At 37.8% G+C, this 19,244-nt stretch overlaps 1 long non-coding RNA gene across 1 annotated transcript; it reads right to left on the bottom strand.

The window, feature by feature from the left end:
• Positions 1–15,188: 15,188 nt before the first annotated feature.
• Positions 15,189–16,597, bottom strand: LOC134797218 (uncharacterized). Its single transcript, XR_010145054.1, has 3 exons — positions 16,571–16,597; positions 16,228–16,407; positions 15,189–15,747 (listed from the first exon to the last, which is right to left on the bottom strand). It is a non-coding gene; the product is annotated as an uncharacterized LOC134797218 (long non-coding RNA).
• Between the last annotated feature and the right edge of the window lie 2,647 nt (positions 16,598–19,244).

Genomic DNA, 19,244 nt, shown 5'->3' with positions numbered 1-19,244 from the left:
TTTGCATTTTTAAATAGTTTAATAACTTAATAACGCTAATCTATCTAACCTATCTAGATATGTAAGGTAGAGTGGGGTAAGACTAAATATCACTTAGTATGGAATCCTCATACTGTTTGTCTTGCCCCGAGCAAAGATAATAAAATACACCGAGCAAAATAAACTATGTTAGTTATAAAATAAGGCAGCCATTCTCTAAGTGTGTTCCGCGGAACCCTAGGGTTCCGCGACACCCCTGCAGGGGTTCCGCAAGAATTTAGAACACTCACCTCGAAAAATTTTACTATGCAAAAAACACACTTCTAAAAACTATTGTTTTATTGTAGTATTTCGCTTTCCAAAAGGGTTCCGTCAAAAAAAAAGATTGAGAACCGCTGAAATAAGGAATAGTAGCATAAGTATAGAAAAAATATAGAGTAGGTACATAATATCAATTAGCGCAAAGCGCTTGGCTTAGAAAGGCGCTCTGCAATCTCTGCATATCGATATTTCCATTCATTAGATAAGATAAAGAAGTTAGATTTTGCAGAGAAAATCCTTCTGCCGATGTACAGTCAAGGTACATCATATCAATTTTATTTATGTAGGTATAGATAGAATACTTTTTATTGCACACCAATCACACCATCATAATAAAAGATACTTAGGTACAGTTTCAGAAAAAAACTATCGATTAAACATATGTTACACATAGAGACGGACAACATGCAACAGGTGGTCCTATCGCTAAAATCCCGACTAGCGAAATCAGATAGTTTATTCCAAATTCTACTAATTAATTAGGTGGGTAATAGTAATATACAATACACTGAGTAAAATATTTAAAAAGAACAAGAACATACATCATATTTAACTCTAGGAGACAGGAGAGCGATTTCACCACTTCAGTAAGAAAGGAACCTTATAAAAGTTATAAATTATACAATAACATTGAAGGTACCGGCGATATCATTAATTTATGCAAAGACATATGTAACTTCGTATAAGACGAATAAAGTCTAAGGAAAAAACGTGCCTCGGAATTCAAGTAAAAGTCATTCTCGAGTAGATGTCGCACACACCTTTAGCCTATCCTCGGCTAGATGGCGTGACGACACCGTTTCATATTTAACAATTTTAACACATAGATATCAGTGAATGAACATGGATCAAAATGATATAAAAATAATAAAATAATTTATCCATATAATATACATTTTTTGATAACTTTATACGTTTTCATTTTGAGTTTTAGTCGTGTGTCGATAGATGGCAGTAAATTTACAGTGACTACAAAATTTACAATGACAGGACCCCTCTATACTATCTATTCTTTTTGATTTATGTAAGTAAATGTAGTCGCTATATAACTAGGTACGTGAATATAGCCAACTTTGCCCGCTTTTTTCGAGAAATAACGAATTTCTCGAAAAAAATATATGACATCGTATGACTTTTTATTTTCTCAGCACGTCCATTGTAATCAACCGCGTCAGTTTACTTGAAGAAAATTTTTTTTAATCCTGTTTTTACCCACTTTTTTGGCGTTTTAGAGGGCGAGCAAAGATATCCGGGGTTGTGTCCAACATTGCCCACGTCAATTTGGCGCTGAAAAACAGCTCTTATGATGATGATGTCTAAGAATCACAAAAAGTTTTTGGGAAATCCTACCATTCCCTGTTAACAACTTATCGATAAGTATGTAAACTTTTGAATAAATCGGGTAGGCAATGTTGCCTACCCGTTTTTGCCCTTTTCCATACAAGACTCACCTAAGCATTTTACAAAGGCTAGGGTTGTCACTTTAGAGAAAACTTGTTACAGTAGTTTAATGGCCTAAAATATGAGTTTTGTTGTATTTTTCATGCGTAAAAGGGATAAAACATCTAAATAAAGGATAATAAGACCAATCAAATACAGTATATATTTATAAACTTACTTTAGTGTACAAACATAACCTGCTTTTACTTGCGAAGTTGGGTATATTTGTCAAAAGTGACAACCCTAAGCCGTTTTTGGTGGTGGGCAATGTTGGCATCCATAGGTCTGTAAATTACCGGATTACATTGCCCACCGCCAAAACTTTTGTGTGTTTAGGCCTTTTTAGATTAAACCTCAATGGACATAATCTATGCTTCATGTTTTATAACTGAAACCCGGAAATATTTGTCAAAAGGTTCTCAATTTTTTTCTACATGCATTCATTTTTTAACAATTTTTTGCCCGCCGAAATATACCCTATATTTGACAACTCGCTGAAAATTCCCAAGTCAAGTTGTGCACATGTTTGGTGTATAGTTTTGTCACAAATTTAACCTATTTCCTGCTAAAAATAGCAGGGTGGCCATAAGTATTTTAAATTTTTCTACATTAACGAATTTGCTTCAAATTGTCGTTTTGGGCAAAGTTTCCCCTGGTGGCAAAGTTCGCTATATTCACGGTACCTAATTACGTGATTATCACGGCACGAACCTATCTATACCTATTGATAATCTGGTTCAACACGATACCTACATAACATGCGGTACCTACTTACAGTCGCCGTCAGATAGGTATGTATATCGGAGCGCCCACAAGGTGTTCACAAATATCTGAGCAAAGCCTCTATTATCAAGATGAACATCTAAACATGCATACACGTTACATGTTTACATATTTTTGAGCACCTTGGCCGCTCCGTTATATCTGATGCCGACTGTACCTATACAAATGACTACGATGGCAAGTGGCTTACATCACGACATCCAATCATCTTGTCTATTGCTATCAGTAGGTATAGGTACACGGGAAGCATATAAGCAACTAACTAGAATATTCAGTTGCCGGCATATTATTATATGAAGGGGCCCACTGATTAACAGTCCGCCGGACGGTATCGGCCTGTCAGTTAGAACAAAATTTTGACAGTTCCGAACAACTGACAGGCCGATACCGTCCGGCGGATTGTTAATCCGTGGGCCCCTTTAAAAGTTATACACGGAGGACCCAGCCGCTACTATACAATACAATCGAAATTTCCTTATACCTATATACAACAACAATCCAATCTTTATATATGTCGCAGTAAGATAGATAAAGCCGTTATATAGTTATAACCCTAGGGATATAATCATATGACGTAACATAGTTATACGAAAGCGATTCATTACTATTTTACTAGGAATATACTCGTAACTATAATACGGCTTTAGTTTAGTGATATAGTTATATTACTGGATTAAGTTTAGTGAAATAATTGTAGGTAGGAGTGCGGCGGTGCGGCGGAGGTATAGTTATATCCCTAGGGATATAGTTATATGCCGTATAGTACGTATTATAATCATATTCCTAGTAAGTTAGTAATTATAGGTATTAGCAGGGGCGTATTTACCCTAGGGCCAAGGGGGCCATGGCCCGGGGCGGCAGCCCGCAGGGGGGCGGCGAAGCCGCCCCCTTGCGGCTTTTTCTGGGCGCCTTTTATAATCAAACTTAGCTATATTTTTTATTATATTTTAATTGACATTTAAATTAATAAACAAACGAACGCTTCAAACCCCACCAATTACTAAAAATATCTACCAACAAGTACCTAAATTAAGCAACATTTTCGTTCAAGAAGTACATATTAGTACGGCGCAGTGCCGGATTTACCACTAGGCTGAGTAGGCTGAAGCCTAGGGCGGCAGATTTTAGGGGGCGGCAAATTTGGGTCAAAAAAATATTTTATTTGCTGTTCAGATAGGGTCGACCAGAATTTTGTCGCTCCCCTATTTATTTGTAAAATTTAAATAACAAGCCTTGTCGATTTTGCCGCCCTCTGTCATGTCAAGACCCATTATATTGAGACAGACAGATGGCCGGACGGACAACAAAGTGATCTTATATGGGTTCCGTTTTTTTCCTTTTGAAGTACGGAACCCTAAAAATGTACCTACTATTTTCTCAAAAAAATTTCGCGCTCGCTACGCTCGCGTTTTCACTTACGTACCTAACATTATTTGTGACCCATCTGACTATATACATACGGGCGGTTCTTGTGTCTTCGTGGTATTGAATCTCACTAAATTGTTCCGATCCCATGCCGAAACTCAGTACAGATAGAGTGCTCTCGATATCAGATACAAATACAATACTTTTCATGACTTTCCAGCACCACAGAATGAGGGATAATCTCTAATGGTACGGCCTGTGTAATACGCATCCCTACTACTGTCGTCTGCATAGCAATGATTACCATTGATATGCAGCAATGACAGCACAGAACCTAGTGCAACGCCAGCGGTAATGTCCACACTATCGGAGCAGCTTCCGTCTACTATACGGCTCATGTGCATCTACCGGAAAAAAAGCTAGCGATCCATTTGTATAACATAGTCCCTCGAGCAGACTCGATGCCAGACCCGACCGAATTCCTTAGCTATATCCAGTCTGACTGCCAATGTCTCACCTTGATTCTCAATGGCCAAAACCCAGCTGTACCCACCGGTCACCGATCAGATCAGGCAAATATAACGAGGTCGCATCGTCATTGAGTGACAAAAACGGCCCATATAAATCTGTATCTAGAATAGTGATATTAGTGACGTCACCTTTCTGCACTCAAAAGAATAAAAAATTATCTACGTTCCACTATCAGCGAAGAGCGCCTGAATAGCTTAGCTCTTCTTAAGACGAAACGGGAGCTGAGCTAAAAGTCAATTTTGAGATTTCAAGCTGAATATACCCGTCGCTCTGACGGGGCGTGAGAGACTGTATTTGTGTGTGTAATGCACGCACACAGATGCGTACGCTTGCACCCGCGCGCGCCTCATTGCCGACAATTTGCAATGTTATTTTTCGTGCGTTACTGCCACGAGGCGTTCACTTATTACTTACTGTGTTGCGATTGAATTTTTTGACCCGGCTTACGTTTACGGAACTCGATAATCTTTCTACTACTGTGACTTGGCTTTGTTTACTTGACTTTGCTGATCAGCTTATTGTTTTGGACTCCGTGAGTTGTGGTTACCTATTGGACCGCACGCAATTCATCTACCTTTATTCAAGTAATTAAGCGTAATTAGCCGAAACCTTTATAAGAGTGTAATTCATAAGAAGTACATAAGATATAATTTATGTACTGGTTTGCTGTTAGCTTTTAATTGTATCACTTTACATATATGTTACTCAAATAACTAACACGGTTACACTGTTGTAAGAACATTATTTTTCAGGTAGGCCTTATTATACCTACTATAGGCCTTATTACCTCCTAGTACCTTAGTAGTAGTAGTACTACTACGGAAATTGATTCAAAGACTCAAGACTGACTTAAGTGGCAGTAGGGTGTAGGGTTTTTTCTAGGGTTAATGAGTTCGCTGAAGCTTATTTTTTATACTTAGCGCACAGAACCACTAGTTTAACAGTATCAGCTCTAACCACATGTCACCATTTTGTCCTTTACGTAACAAACTCAGGGGCCCAGAATATCCGATGTACCTATCAAATCAAGGTTCTGTACCAAATAAGGCCCGGTTATTATAGTTCGTTATTTTTTTGCATTAGAAAGAAGGTAAACAATCATGACGTGTCTTTTTATTAATAATTATTGAAAAACGCTTTCAAAAATTAGTTTATATTACTTATGAAAGCAAAAGAATATAAAAAAGTATATGATTAATACATACATACATACATACATACAATCACGCCTATTTCCCGGAGGGGTAGGCAGAGACCACGGATTTCCACTTGCTACGATCCTGACATACCACTTTCGCTTCCTTCACATTCATAACATTCCTCATACACGCTCGCCGGTTTAGGGTGCTCTTGCTCATTAATATGATTAATATGATTTATAATTCTAACATATTTGCTATGACTTATTTTTCAATGGTAATTTTTAATAAGACATGTCAAAATCTGTTACCTTAATGCAAAAAAAACGAACTTTAAGCGTGCTAACTTTCAAAATTTCATTTTTTATAAGATAGTATAAGTAGATGGGCAAAAATTTTGCGTCCATGTCCACCAGTGAGTAAGTGATTGAGATACCTAAACATTTAACTTTATAATGTAAAATGATATAATTTACTAACCTACTCGTTTAATTTCAGGTAGGTTGAATAAGGAACCAAGTAACCATGGGGAGGAGCAGTATTTACTAACATTTTCTTTTTGGGTCTTCAGTGTGTATCGTTTCCTTTTTTTTGCACATATTACACTTAAATATATATTCTCTGTGTAAACCCTTACGTCTTTCAATGACAAAGGCAAGATCAGCAAATGTACAATTTGTATGATCGTGCCTGATATTTGAGATCACAGAAAATAAATATTTTAAATCCACTATTCTGCGACCTTCTAAAATTTTGTTTTATCATGATTCATGATCAAAAAGCTCGGATTCAATAGTCATATCAAACGTCGATTATGCAGTTGATGATGAGCTTGCATTTTCTACCATTGGTGCTGCAAATGCATCAACCGGTGGCGATAAACTTTGCCCTCTTGTAAAACAAATTACTATTGTGATTGTGTCCAGCAAAAGGCCAAAATTCGGTTTACTTTCCTGTTTAAAATATTACTAATTTATTCATATTTCAGATTAGGTACATAGGTAACTGTCTGAATGTTACAATGCCAGCTGGCAAATTCTATCACATTTGTTTGTTTGGTAGTTATGGTAACATTCACTTACATTGATATCCTTATTAAGATCTGTATCTTATTATCCAGACCTTAAAATATTGCCACCGTTGCCCTTTAAAAAAATACTGTTTAAATAATTGGCTACTCAAACAATGCTTCTATAGTATAAATAATGACTACACAAAAATGGATAGTATTGTATATAATGCACGAAATAAGGCCCGATTCTTAAGCGGGTTTAAATTTTGAGGCCATGTCCGCTAATACTATAGACAAAATATCAAGTTTAATAAACACAAAAAAAAAACATTGATGGGCCTTATTTTATAATTTAGGCCTTACTTTGTAATTTAAAGTAGAGTTAGGCCAAGAAAAATCTATAGCGATTTTGATAGAACACGCAGTGCAAGTATTATTTCAAACGTCGCTTCTATGAAATTATGACATATAAATAACACTTGCACTGCGTGTGCTATCAAAATTGCTGTAGACTTTTCTTGGTCTGACTCTAAAATATTCTTTATTACACCACAAACATAAAAACAAATTAAAAAAAAACCGGCGAAGTGCAAGTCGGACTCGCACACGAAGGGTTCCGTACCATTATTTATAAAAACGGTCACCCATCCAAGTATATACTGACCCCGCCCGACGTTGCTTAACTTCGGTCAAAAATCACGTTTGTTGTATGGGAGGCCCCACTAAAATTTTTATTTTATCCTGTTTTTAGTATTTGTTGTTATAGCGGCAACAGAAATAAATCATCTGTGAAAATTTCAACTGTCTAGCTATCACGGTTCGTGAGATACAGCCTGGTGACAGACGGACGGACGGACAGCGGAATCTTAGTAATAGGGTCCCGTGTTTTACCCTTTGGGTACGGAACCCTAAAACCGATTTACAATGTAGATAAAGGTAGCAACAGGCGGTCTTATCGCTGTTAGTTCTTATTCTTCGTTTAGCATTAGAGTGAAGGTGACGTGTCTTTTTTAAGCATGCAATCGTATAATTATTTAGCTTTTTTTTGTAATAGTTATGTACTTAGTGGTTAATATTAGTATTTACTATTTTTTTTTTCAATAATGCTTAAAAACGAAGTATAGACATGACAACCAAATATTAACGCCATTGTAGGGCAGGATATACAGAACATGAATCATTTGTACTGTCACGCTACGTGATTGTTGAGCCATTTAGGGTTCTAGCTAAATTGGACATTCCATAGAGCACGAGTAAGTATGGAACAACCAATTCAGCTAGGACCCTAAATTGCTCGACAATTACGAAGCGTGCCTGTAGGTACCTAAAAATTTTGTTAACCCATTTTAACCATGCAATAAAATATTTTTGATTTTGATTTCTAATTTGACATATTAGAATCAAAAAGTTCATAATAGATTGTATATCATAACTACAAAAATGTGTTCCCTACTCTCAACCCAAAACCCCTTGTATCTTAGGATCTAGATATTTTCACACAAGACGGTTTATCGATAACTTCTTACATCACTAGATTATCGACATTAAATGTCGACTATTGCCCATCACTTTTCTGGCTGTGTACGTATTTAGAAACTTGACTCCGCCCCTAAAATTAGTGCGATAGGGACAACTGCAGCTGAGGCGAAAAATCCTGCGTAAAAATGACAAAAATCGAGGTTTCTTAGTCCTCTTTTTCCTCCCCCAAAACTTAACCAATCGTAACCAAATTTGGAAATCTAAATGATTATGAAATTATCTGTGTCGGACCGTTTTGCTTTTTTGGCTAATTGATATCAGTTTTGAATACCACGCCTCTCATTGCGGCATAGTCTATTAGGCCATTTTGGCCGTTTTTGAAGGGCTCTAGCGCCTTAAAAAACAAAAATATCAAAAAAAGCAAAACGGTCCGACACAGATATTGACAATATTAATCTGTGTTGAAAAAATCATTGCTCTAGCTTCAAAAACCACGGAGGAAAACGAGGACTACGTTTGTATGGAGGAATGACCACTCCTGTTGGCTCTTAATATAGAAGCTGAGCTGACAAACGTTTTAAATTACGACAGCGTTATTGATGATTTTGTCAACCAATTTGTACATGGGAAAACAATGTAAATGCCTATGTGAGTAAATGGTAAATGTTTAGTTTTTTTTTATTTCACACCCCAAAGGTACTTGTTGCAGGTTTTTTTTTTCTTAAATAAAATACTTTATCGTCACTGATGAAGGGGGGCGGCAAATCAAAATGGCCCGGGGCGCCAAATTTGTAAATACGCCTCTGGGTATTAGACGTGCGGTAGTGCGGCGGAGGTTTAGTTATATCCCTAGGGATATAGTTATATGCCGTATTATAATCATATTCCTAGTAAGATAACTATAAATAAAATATATATACAAATTCAGGACCAAAGAGACAAAGCTGCCGATAACATAAAAATAGCTGCTCAAAAAATGAAAACACAGTCATCAAACAAATTTCCTGACATCGACGTTGGATCTTCAGTTTTGATAGAGATACCAAGGGTAGATCGTGGACCATTGGATCAAAAAAATATATTGGGAAAAGTTTTAGAAAAGCGAAATGAAAGTCATAAAATTGGAACTTCAGTTGGTATTCTGAAAGATTGGTTACCCAGAAATGCAATACAGCTAACAAACATTACTTTGAATGATCCTATACCAAATGAAGAGTTGTCGCTGAGAGAAATATGCTAAAAAATATCGCCATTTGGTGGCCAAGGTTATTTCAAATGTTCCTGTAAAAAATCAAATACACCGTGTTCTACTAAAAGATGCGCCTGCAAGAAGCATTCAGTACTATGTAATTCTAGATGTCATAATTCCGCGTCATGTAAAAACAAAAATTAAAAATATGGTGAAATACTGTTAATTTTTTCAATAGATTTTATGTATCTTGGATTGGATTTGATGTATCTTAATATTATATTTTCATTTTTAAGCTATTTTTAAGGGTTTATGAGTCATTGCGATCGATTCACGAAAGCTGGCGCGAGATTTGACAGAATTTCAATGAAAATAGCTGTCACTCAGTAGAAATCTCGCGCCAGCTTCCGTGAATCCATCTGTACTTTTACGTAATATTGCTAAAAACTATTACAACGAATTGCAACCAACAAAGTTGATTTTGTAATAAAAATAAAAACGAATATACTTACTGTTTTCTTTGATTCCCTGGCAGATTTATAACCATTTAACCACATTAGTTTTGTCAAATACCGTATTATAATCATATTCCTAGTAAGATATTACTATCTTACCCAGGAATATGATATTATACGGCATATAACTATATCCCTAGGGATATAACTATACCTCCGCCACACCGCTGCACTCCTACCTACAATTATTTCACTAAACTTAATCCAGTAATATAACTATATCACTAAACTAAAGCCGTATTATAGTTATATACCTAGTAAGATAGTAATGAATCGCTTTCATATAACTATGTTACGTCATATAATTATATCCCTAGGGTTATAACTATATAACGGCTTTATCTATCTTACTGCGACATATACATATGTAAGTATGTATATAAGTAAACTACGTCCACAACCACATTGCTTTGAGACTTGTGACCGCTACCGCGCTACGGCCCAGCTGTCACGGCCCAGTGTGCAGTGTCACCGCGGCCAAAAAGGGCCCAGCATGAACGCAATTTAGAAAACCTCCCGTAATGGCCGCATTCATTGTCCGGTAATTACTCCGGAGGTATTGCGTTTGAATTTTTAATCCACAGAATTATTTAACGAGGAAATAAATGCATGAGATATACATTTAATAGAGATATTCACATAACATTATCGCACGTCTATGGTGGAATCCACGTGGAAACGCAGCCTGCGTTCCCACCAAAGGTGTGCGACGATGTGTAGCAAGAAATGTGTGTTTGTAATTTATGCTGCCAGCTGGCTGTGCTGGTCGAACCAATAGAATATTGTCCACTAGAGCTGCGCTGAGCGAGTATAGGTACGAGTCACCATCATTATCAATATTTAAGAGCTATGCTCTTGTCGGTGGAGTAATCGCCACTCTTCTTTTTGCTGGGCCAGCCTTTTAACTCCCTCGTACGACACGCCAGAAACTCTATCTTTTATTTGGCTGAGATATGTGAGCCTGGGCCGTCCTCTGCGTCTTTTCCCCTCAATCTTGCCCTCCAGGATGTTTAAAAATAATCTGTCGTGCCGTATCAACGTATCGGTGGCCAACCATCTTGCCCCTTCTGTTAGCTATTGTGTCTAACAGGCATCTCTTCTCTCCTGCTATGCTCAGTACCTTTTCGTTCGTCTTCCTTTCTGTCCAGCTAATCCTTAGCATCCTCCGCCAACACCACATTTCGAAGGCCTCCAATCGCTCTCTGTCCCGTTGTGTCAGTGTCCACGTCTCACACGCATATAAAGCAATGCTACAGATAAACACCATAACTAAACGTTTTTTCATATTGTTCGAGATGTGTGCTTTGAGCAGGTGTTTTTGCTATTGAATGCTTTTTTAGCCATTGCAATCCTCTGCTTGATGTCCGCCGTGCATCTGGAGTCATTGGTAATAACACTTCCTAGTACAGTCACCTGCAATTATAATGAACTTGTTAGACTAGGCATTTATGTGATTGGGCTTACAGTAGTCCATCTCACGCGCGAGATATTGTTGCAACGTTCGTTCGTGCTAGCCTACAGAACCACAAAAAAAATACAAAAGGCTCCCAAAAAATCCCGAGTTCACAACTCCTTTGTGACTTCAAACACCGCTGTACGATCATATTCAGCAATTTATTAATATGTTTTTCAACAACTTTTTCCATTACATTCTTCTTTGTGCCGAAAACATCCAAATAACCTCCCGGAAGTTTAATTTCCGCGCTTTCTGCGGGGGAGGGTTCCGCGGAAGAAATAAATAAGGGTTGAGGCCCTGCAGGGTTCCAGGGTCCTTTCCCGAGGAACTTTGAAGGTACTTACAGAAGAAATAAAATAGTGTTAAAGTCGTACCAAGATATAGAATTTTCAGTAATAGTGTATGTAAGTGTGAAAATATGACGTTCACTTACAAACTTTCAACTTTCATACGTATCGTATCATACATATATACTCACTTGGCATGATAACTTAGCGTGGTTCGACTGTACCTGCCTTTTCTACGTGTCAAATGTCATAAAAAGGTTACAGACAGACCGAGTAACAATTTAGTAATATGTAGTTAATGTAGTAGGTAATAGTAGACAACTTCAAATATGTACTTACTTACTTAAAAGCAGCTAATAACCGCTTTAGAATTGTCTAGTGCAGCCATTCTCTAAGTGTGTTCCGCGGAACCCTAGGGTTCCGCGACACCCCTGCAGGGGTTCCGCAAGAATTTAGAACACTATGCTTTAGTCGCCTCGAAAAATTTTACTATGCAAAAAACACACTTCTAAAAACTATTGTTTTATTGTAGGGTTCCATCAAGTATTTCACTTTCCAAAAGGCTTCCGTCAAAAAAAAAGATTGAGAACCGCTGGTCTAGTGCATTTCAAACAAGCGAAAGAAATCGCAAAACACTGTTAAATATATTACGAAATTCTACTCTAGAATTACTCGAAAAGACTGAAAGCGTTTAAAAACTCGAGTGTAAAGTTGCAAATTGTACATGGATTCCCTCCGCTCCGTGACGCGAGTAGGCAGAGTAGGCACCAAACACAACACCCTCTCAATCAATGTTTAATTTGAATGTTTGTATTTTATATCGAATCCCAACCTCGCTACCCCTAGGGCCCTGCTATTCGTACTAAAGTGGGGGCTTACCGCGAACATCGAAATGTCGTTATCTATCTCCCTTATACAATATGTAAGAGCGATAGAGAGGCAGATAAAGATTCGATTTACGATATTCGCGATAAACAACATTGTTCATCCTGTACACTTGTACAGTACCTACAGCAAACATCAAGTAACTATATGGTGGTCCTATATAGACAGCGTAAGTAACACGGGTAGGTATTCAGAGGTCAAATATAAACTGTTCATAAGTATAGCGAAGTAGATGTGTAGGTACTTATATAAGTGGGCCTGAGATGGTCGAGCTTACGTTCATCTCAAATATCCTCATCCATCTCATTCTCTACCTACCTACTGGTCTAGAATGTAAGATTACCTGTCAATTAACAAAAGTACCACCAAAATTGATACCTATCTAAAAGAAATCTGTAGAATAATCACAATATATTTTTTAGAGATACTTACCTAACTTTACACAATACATACATTATTACACAAAATTTACAATACAATCCTATACAATTGTAGAATTAGGAACAATTATTTTCCAGTCCAGTGCTGAGCTAACGTTTTGTAAGTAAATTCAAGCCGGTCACTAGCGGCCGCTATGAAACACAAAAGTGGTCACGATTTTCGTTTGTAGTCCGCCTCTTTCGCACTAATCAAATGTTCATATCCGTGAAGACTTTACTTTTGAACACTTGTACGTGACGTCACGCTAGCGAATGATATTTACTCTCCTACTGGAGCTCGAGTATCGACAAACAGCATTACTGATATTTGCTGAGCATGTTTGAGAACTCGTCCGTCGTGTAGGTACCCCACAATTACGAGTAGGTACCTACTTGCAAGTAAGTAGGTACCCGGGGAGTTTGCCGTCAGATGGGAATTCTTAGCTGTACAGTCGAATTGGATAATGGTTTCTCCGAAAATGTTAACTGTACCGAAACTGAACCCATGAAAACATTATTTAAGTAAATTATTTTTATTATGCTTATAGTATAGTACCTATTTTTGAATCATTTAAAATGTGTAAGTAGAGATTAGACGATAAGCAAAGTCGTAATCTCTTATTCTCTAATGCGCTAATATCTATACGAGTAGGTACTTATACAGCTTTAATAATTTTAAATACAGAATTATTTGTGCCAACCTTTTCTCTTACCAAACCTGAAAAACACCGTGCTTTATCAACGGCGCGGCGATCAACGATAAACATCATCAAAGGGCGGAAGCGGTACAAAATCAGATAATCCGGGGTTCTAATGGGTTCCTTCGTGAAATATGCCAACATTGCCAACAAGCCCCTACACCTGCTACCTCGCCCATTACAGGAATGTCCGGACATGGGGGACATTCGTTTAATAATCAATCAATCAATAAAATAGTGTGATTTTTTTCCCCAAATTGTATATCAATAACAATATGTCCCTTCCCAAACCATTTCTCAACATTGTTTCCTTTACGAAATATTTAATAATGTAAGTATTAGGTACCTTCGAAATGGGTGTTGCAAGCCGACCTTTTGCACGGACTCGACGGTCGAGACCATTTGTCTTGGGCTCGATCGTGTCCTTTTCTTTAAGGATAATCGCTGCCCTGGTTACCTTTACAAAGTTTACAATAATGGCGCCGATATCATACCAAAGTTACTTTGCATTTTAAATTGACCTAGTTTGCTGATTGTAGTTGCTCGGTTGCAGTTAGCGCTAATAACGCAACAGTTTTTAGGGTTCCGTACCTCAAAAGGAAAAAACGGAACCCTTATAGCAGCGGTCGGCAACCTGCGGCCCGCGGGCCGCATGCGGCTCGCGAACCTGTCACTTGCGGCCCGAGAGGCGCCTTGGCTATTTTGTATGTAATAAAAACAAACGACAATGTCTCATAAAGTCATAAATATTAACAAAGTACGGCCCGCGTCACCTCCGTTAACTACTATGTGGCCCTTGGCTGCTAAAAGGTTGCCGACCGCTGCCTTATAGGATCACTCGTGCGTCTGTCTGTCCGTCTGTCACAGCCCATTTTCTCCAAAAGTACTGGACCAATTAAGTTGAAATTTGGTACACATATGTAAATTCGTGACCCAAAGACGGACATCTTACGTAAACAAATGAATTTTAAACATGGAGGCCACTTTTGGGGGGTAAATGAGAAAATTAAAATATAATTTTAATTTTTAACAAGCAGAAACGTCTGCGAACGATGCTATTAAGCTTAGAACTTAGACAGTAATTTTTCCACTTTTAAATTTAAAATATAATGTTATCATATCAAATGAAAGAGCTCATTTTGAGAATCTCAAATATATATTTTTTGTAATTTTAAATTAAATAGTTTAAAAGTTTTTTAAGAAAATAGCCAAAAAATGACCATTCCGCCCCCCCTTATCTCCGAAACTACTGGGTCTAAAATTTTAAAAAAAATATACAAAATAGTTCTTTACCTATAGATGACAGGAAAACCTATTAGAAATATGCAGTCAAGCGTGAGTCGGACTAATTACTTAGTTTTTGATCCGACCCCTACGGGTATTTAGAGGCAATTCATTCGCGTTTCACATATAAAAAATACATTTTTTTAAATTGGGTAATGCACGGAACCCTTGGAACGCGAGTCCGACTCGCACCTAGTTTAATATGTCTAGTCAGTAAAAGTGGCAAAGAGGAAAGTACACTTAGTAGAAGTAGGTACCTACCTGAGCGGGCCAGGAGTCCAAATTTCCAAACTGATCTACTTACACTACACATCCGATTATCCTCTATACAACTAAGTTGTACCTTTTAAGACCTCTCGCTTCGTCCAATTAGCTCTTGATCTGCTGACTGTACCTACTATTAAAATAGGTACAGTCAGCAGCAGATATACCTGAGCGGGCAAGGTGTCCAAGAAAACATATACACTTCAATCGTCACAAAAATAAGGACATCTAAGTTGTCATTTTCACATAGGCTTTCAGTTCGTCACATATATCTTAACTTCTGAGTTTTTCTTTAACACATACACCCTTATTTAATCACAATGACAATAACGGTTAGAAAGTCAGTGGTAACCAAGCATTCAAATTCAAGCTGCTGTCATTAATACCTACACGCACTGCCAATCACGTACGTCAGCAGCGAGGGTGCCACCAATTGCTAAGCAGTTGTTATTTCAATGGTAACTAAGCATCAACATTTGATCGGTTTAACTTTTTAAAAGATATTGTAGCAGCTACGAATTGACACCTCCTTTCTTAAAGAAGTATTTTATCGTCAAGTGTCAAACTTAGACAATAAATAAGTAGGTTCTACGAGAATGATCGGTTTTTTATTTTAACTGTCATAGGCGGCCGTTCTTCCAAACCGTAGAGCATATATATGTTAATATATTTATTTAGCCCGCTTATTGTACTAAAATATACTATACAGGGTGGCCCATTTAGATCGGTCAGTATGGGAAAATCTGAAACTATAAGATACCTACACCGATCTCTTCTTAGGAACCATATGTCATCGATTTTAGTAACAAGAAAAACTGCATTCATACATTTAAAAAATATGTGTACTCAGCTCGGGAATCGAACCCCGAACGTTTTGAAAAATAAAACTAAGACTATTTCTATTTAGATAGGTATCGATTGTGTAGGTCTTAAGCAGTAAATGTTACTATGATACATGATGTCTGAAATGAATAAAATGCATTGTTTTCATATCCTTTAATTTATTTTAGTACGTTTTCGAAAAGACCACCTTTTTTTTTAATACATTCTACATACATTTTTTTAAATGTACGAATGCAGTTTTTCTTGTTACTAAAATCGATGACATGGTTCCTAAGAAGAGATCTGTGTATGTCTTATAGTTTTAGATTTTCCCATACTGACCGATCTAAATGGGCCACCTGTATAGTACTAAAATACGATGCTCCGAATCGATCAAAGAACGAAGGAGAAAATAATTGAATTGAAACGTAACACGTTCACTGTCCCAATCTGACATGTAAACCTTATGGCTTTGTAATAGAGGCTAGCCGTGGCCCCCCGTGAGGAGCACGGGCAGTAAAGGTGTTAAACATATCCAACTATAACTCCCAGTGTTGGCCGAAAGTTCATGCGAATTGAAAATGTTGGCCATTAACCATTATAAATTGAACCTTAAACCGTAATCATCCGTTACGGTTTAAGGTTCAATTTATAATGGTTAATGGCCAACATTTTCAATTCGCATTAACTTTCGGCCAACACTGATAACTCCTCTCTTTATTTTGTTGGTTGGACTCATGATCCGCAAGAACGGTGCCTCCTCTTCTGTAGATGTATGCGATAAAAACATCACTGCCATGCATATACGTAATATGCTAATATGATAACTGTTGACCATAGGAATGACGAATTTTGTTTTTACAACTTAGCAGAGAGGATAGAGTATACGGAGTTATATATATCTTTGAACTTATTGTTAGTATAACCTAGCAGTAAACATTAAATGGCATTCCGCACAGGAGTAATCTGGAACGCCCACTGCGGGTTCAAACCTACAACGTCCTGTTAGAAGTCGCACATACGCTACATGTGACATATCTTCAAAAATTATATAAACTAATGCGAAATTAACATAAAACCAGAAGACACAAATTAATAATAGAAATGAAACCCAAAAAAATAAATAAAAAGCTGTAATCTGTAGGTGTGTGCGACTGAGATTTGAACCCGCGGTCTCTGCTTTGAAAAGCAAACGCCTGTTACTGAGACCACAACGTGCCTTGACAATTGGCTCTAAATTCGGCTTCAGTTAGCTTTCGCTATGTGTCATTCGTTTTGACGATTCTGCTAAAAGAAATAGTTTGTAGTAAGTTGACCGAGAGGCCCCTGTCAAATGGTTGAAGGGCAAAACGTGAGATAGATGTATGTGATGACAATACTGGCCGCGTAGCCAAGATGCCGATCGCTTACGCTCCGTAGCGATCGAAACGCAACTGTCACTGTCGCACTAATATGGAAGAGTGATAGAGAGACATAATGCTTTTCGTTGTCGAAGCGATAGCGATTGTAACCTTGGCTAGGCCGGCTGTACTCCTTTCGATGATTGTCAAAACGCTTTACCTGAAATTAGCATGGCTATTTTTCATTCTATATTGGACCATACTCGTATGCTTTAAACGTCTATTTTTCCATATTGTTCAGATATATTTGACACGTTGACCGCTTAGATACCAGTGGTTTTTTGACAGCTAAGGTATCAATGACTTGTTGTAAGTGTAGAAATTAATGAATAGCGACTGTTAAGATCTTTGTGACACGTTGAGCGCTCACAAGTAAATACTACCATGACAGTCAACAACTTTTTGACAGCTTAAACGTTTACCTCTCTTTGAGCACCTGGAGTGTATAGCGACTTCTGCTGCTGACTGTACCTACGCAAACAACAAGCTTCTGTCCCACTCCCACCGCCTCCGACGATTTGCGAGTAGCGAGTTTACATGGTTTACGCATTTAAAATTTCGGGTCCAGAGGGCCTACCACGAACCACTCACGTTCGACGTGTTGCCTCTTAGTCGCACTTGTGTTGCCACTTAGTCGTACGAAAGTGTGACAGGAAGGCAACACGTCGAACGTGGTTCGCGGTAGGCCCTCAGTCCCCGCGAAGTTTACGATTTTTAATAGCTCTCAAAAGGCTCAAAGGATGAATGTAGTTATTTATTTATTATTTACCTATTTATTTATTTATACATACTACATAAGTACCTATACTGTCTGTATACCAGATTCCCGATATGTATGTAGTACATCGCTGCCTGTCCATTCCATATGTCCATGTTTGCGGTTTGCAGTTGCAGCGAGTCCGGGCGGATGCGGATATTGCACATTTGCATGGATGCACCGCCCGCCAGGGGACCATTATAGTCGCCTTCCTATTAGTGTCAGTGTAAGGTGTAGGTACCCAACAAAAGCGCAAATGTACAGTTTAGCCGTTTGGCACACGCATACTAGAGGTCAAAACAAAATTTTGACCTGCAGTTCCAGTAAGGGAGTGCTGAGTAAGTACTAATTTTTTTTGTATGGAAACATTTTTTTTCAGAAAGGTAGCATAATGAAAGGGCTTTATGAGGCGATTCTAATAGTATTTTATACAATCGTGATATAATAGAGAGTTTTTCAGTCGAGTACCGTGTTTAGGCAACGAAGCTTGCTGAGTTGCCTAAGTAAGGTACGAGATTGAAAAGCTTGATTATATCACTATTGTATACAATACTTTTTCTACTAGTCAAGAAAAATAATACTTTAAACTAGTAGAATCATACAAACAAACCAAACCAAAAGTATACAGCTAAGATACGCGAACAGCCGCGATATCTACATACTGGTACGCGACCCGGCCGCCGCGCCCCGCGCCCTACGGCGGGCTGGTCAACGACACCTTCTCGTAACTCATGACTCTCATGAGGCCCTGGTACTTGCTCCGCGCTAAATTCAATTTTTAGACAGTTGTTTTCTCGATATTGGCCACCGTAGCCTATGGAGACTAACAAGCAACACTAAGTGGTTTTCGTAGTCTATGGATGTTGCTATATTAAGGGTGTCACATGCGTGTTTCTGACTTATGAACCAATTGTTTCTACTATACAACCTAAAATAATTAATTTGAGCTATGGTTTTATTTCGTCCTCTTGATCGCGGCGAGCTGTGATTGGTCAATTTCATTATAGTTGACTAAACTGTATCGATATGAATATTATAGTTGAGTTGGCAGCCCATACATTAAAAATACCCAATTGCAGTTTGGTATAAGAAATCTTAATTCAAGAATTACAGTCGACTAGTAGAAAAAAATATAATCATTACATTTCAGGCATTTTTTAAATATTTAAAACAAAAATAATGTTCATAACATACCAAGTTGGGCTCCTCCAGATACGAT

Source organism: Cydia splendana, chromosome 15 (assembly GCF_910591565.1).
Source record: "Cydia splendana chromosome 15, ilCydSple1.2, whole genome shotgun sequence".
Taxonomy (NCBI): domain Eukaryota; kingdom Metazoa; phylum Arthropoda; class Insecta; order Lepidoptera; family Tortricidae; genus Cydia; species Cydia splendana.
Note: the sequence above shows the minus strand (reverse complement) of the source record. Positions and strands in the feature narration are given on the sequence as shown.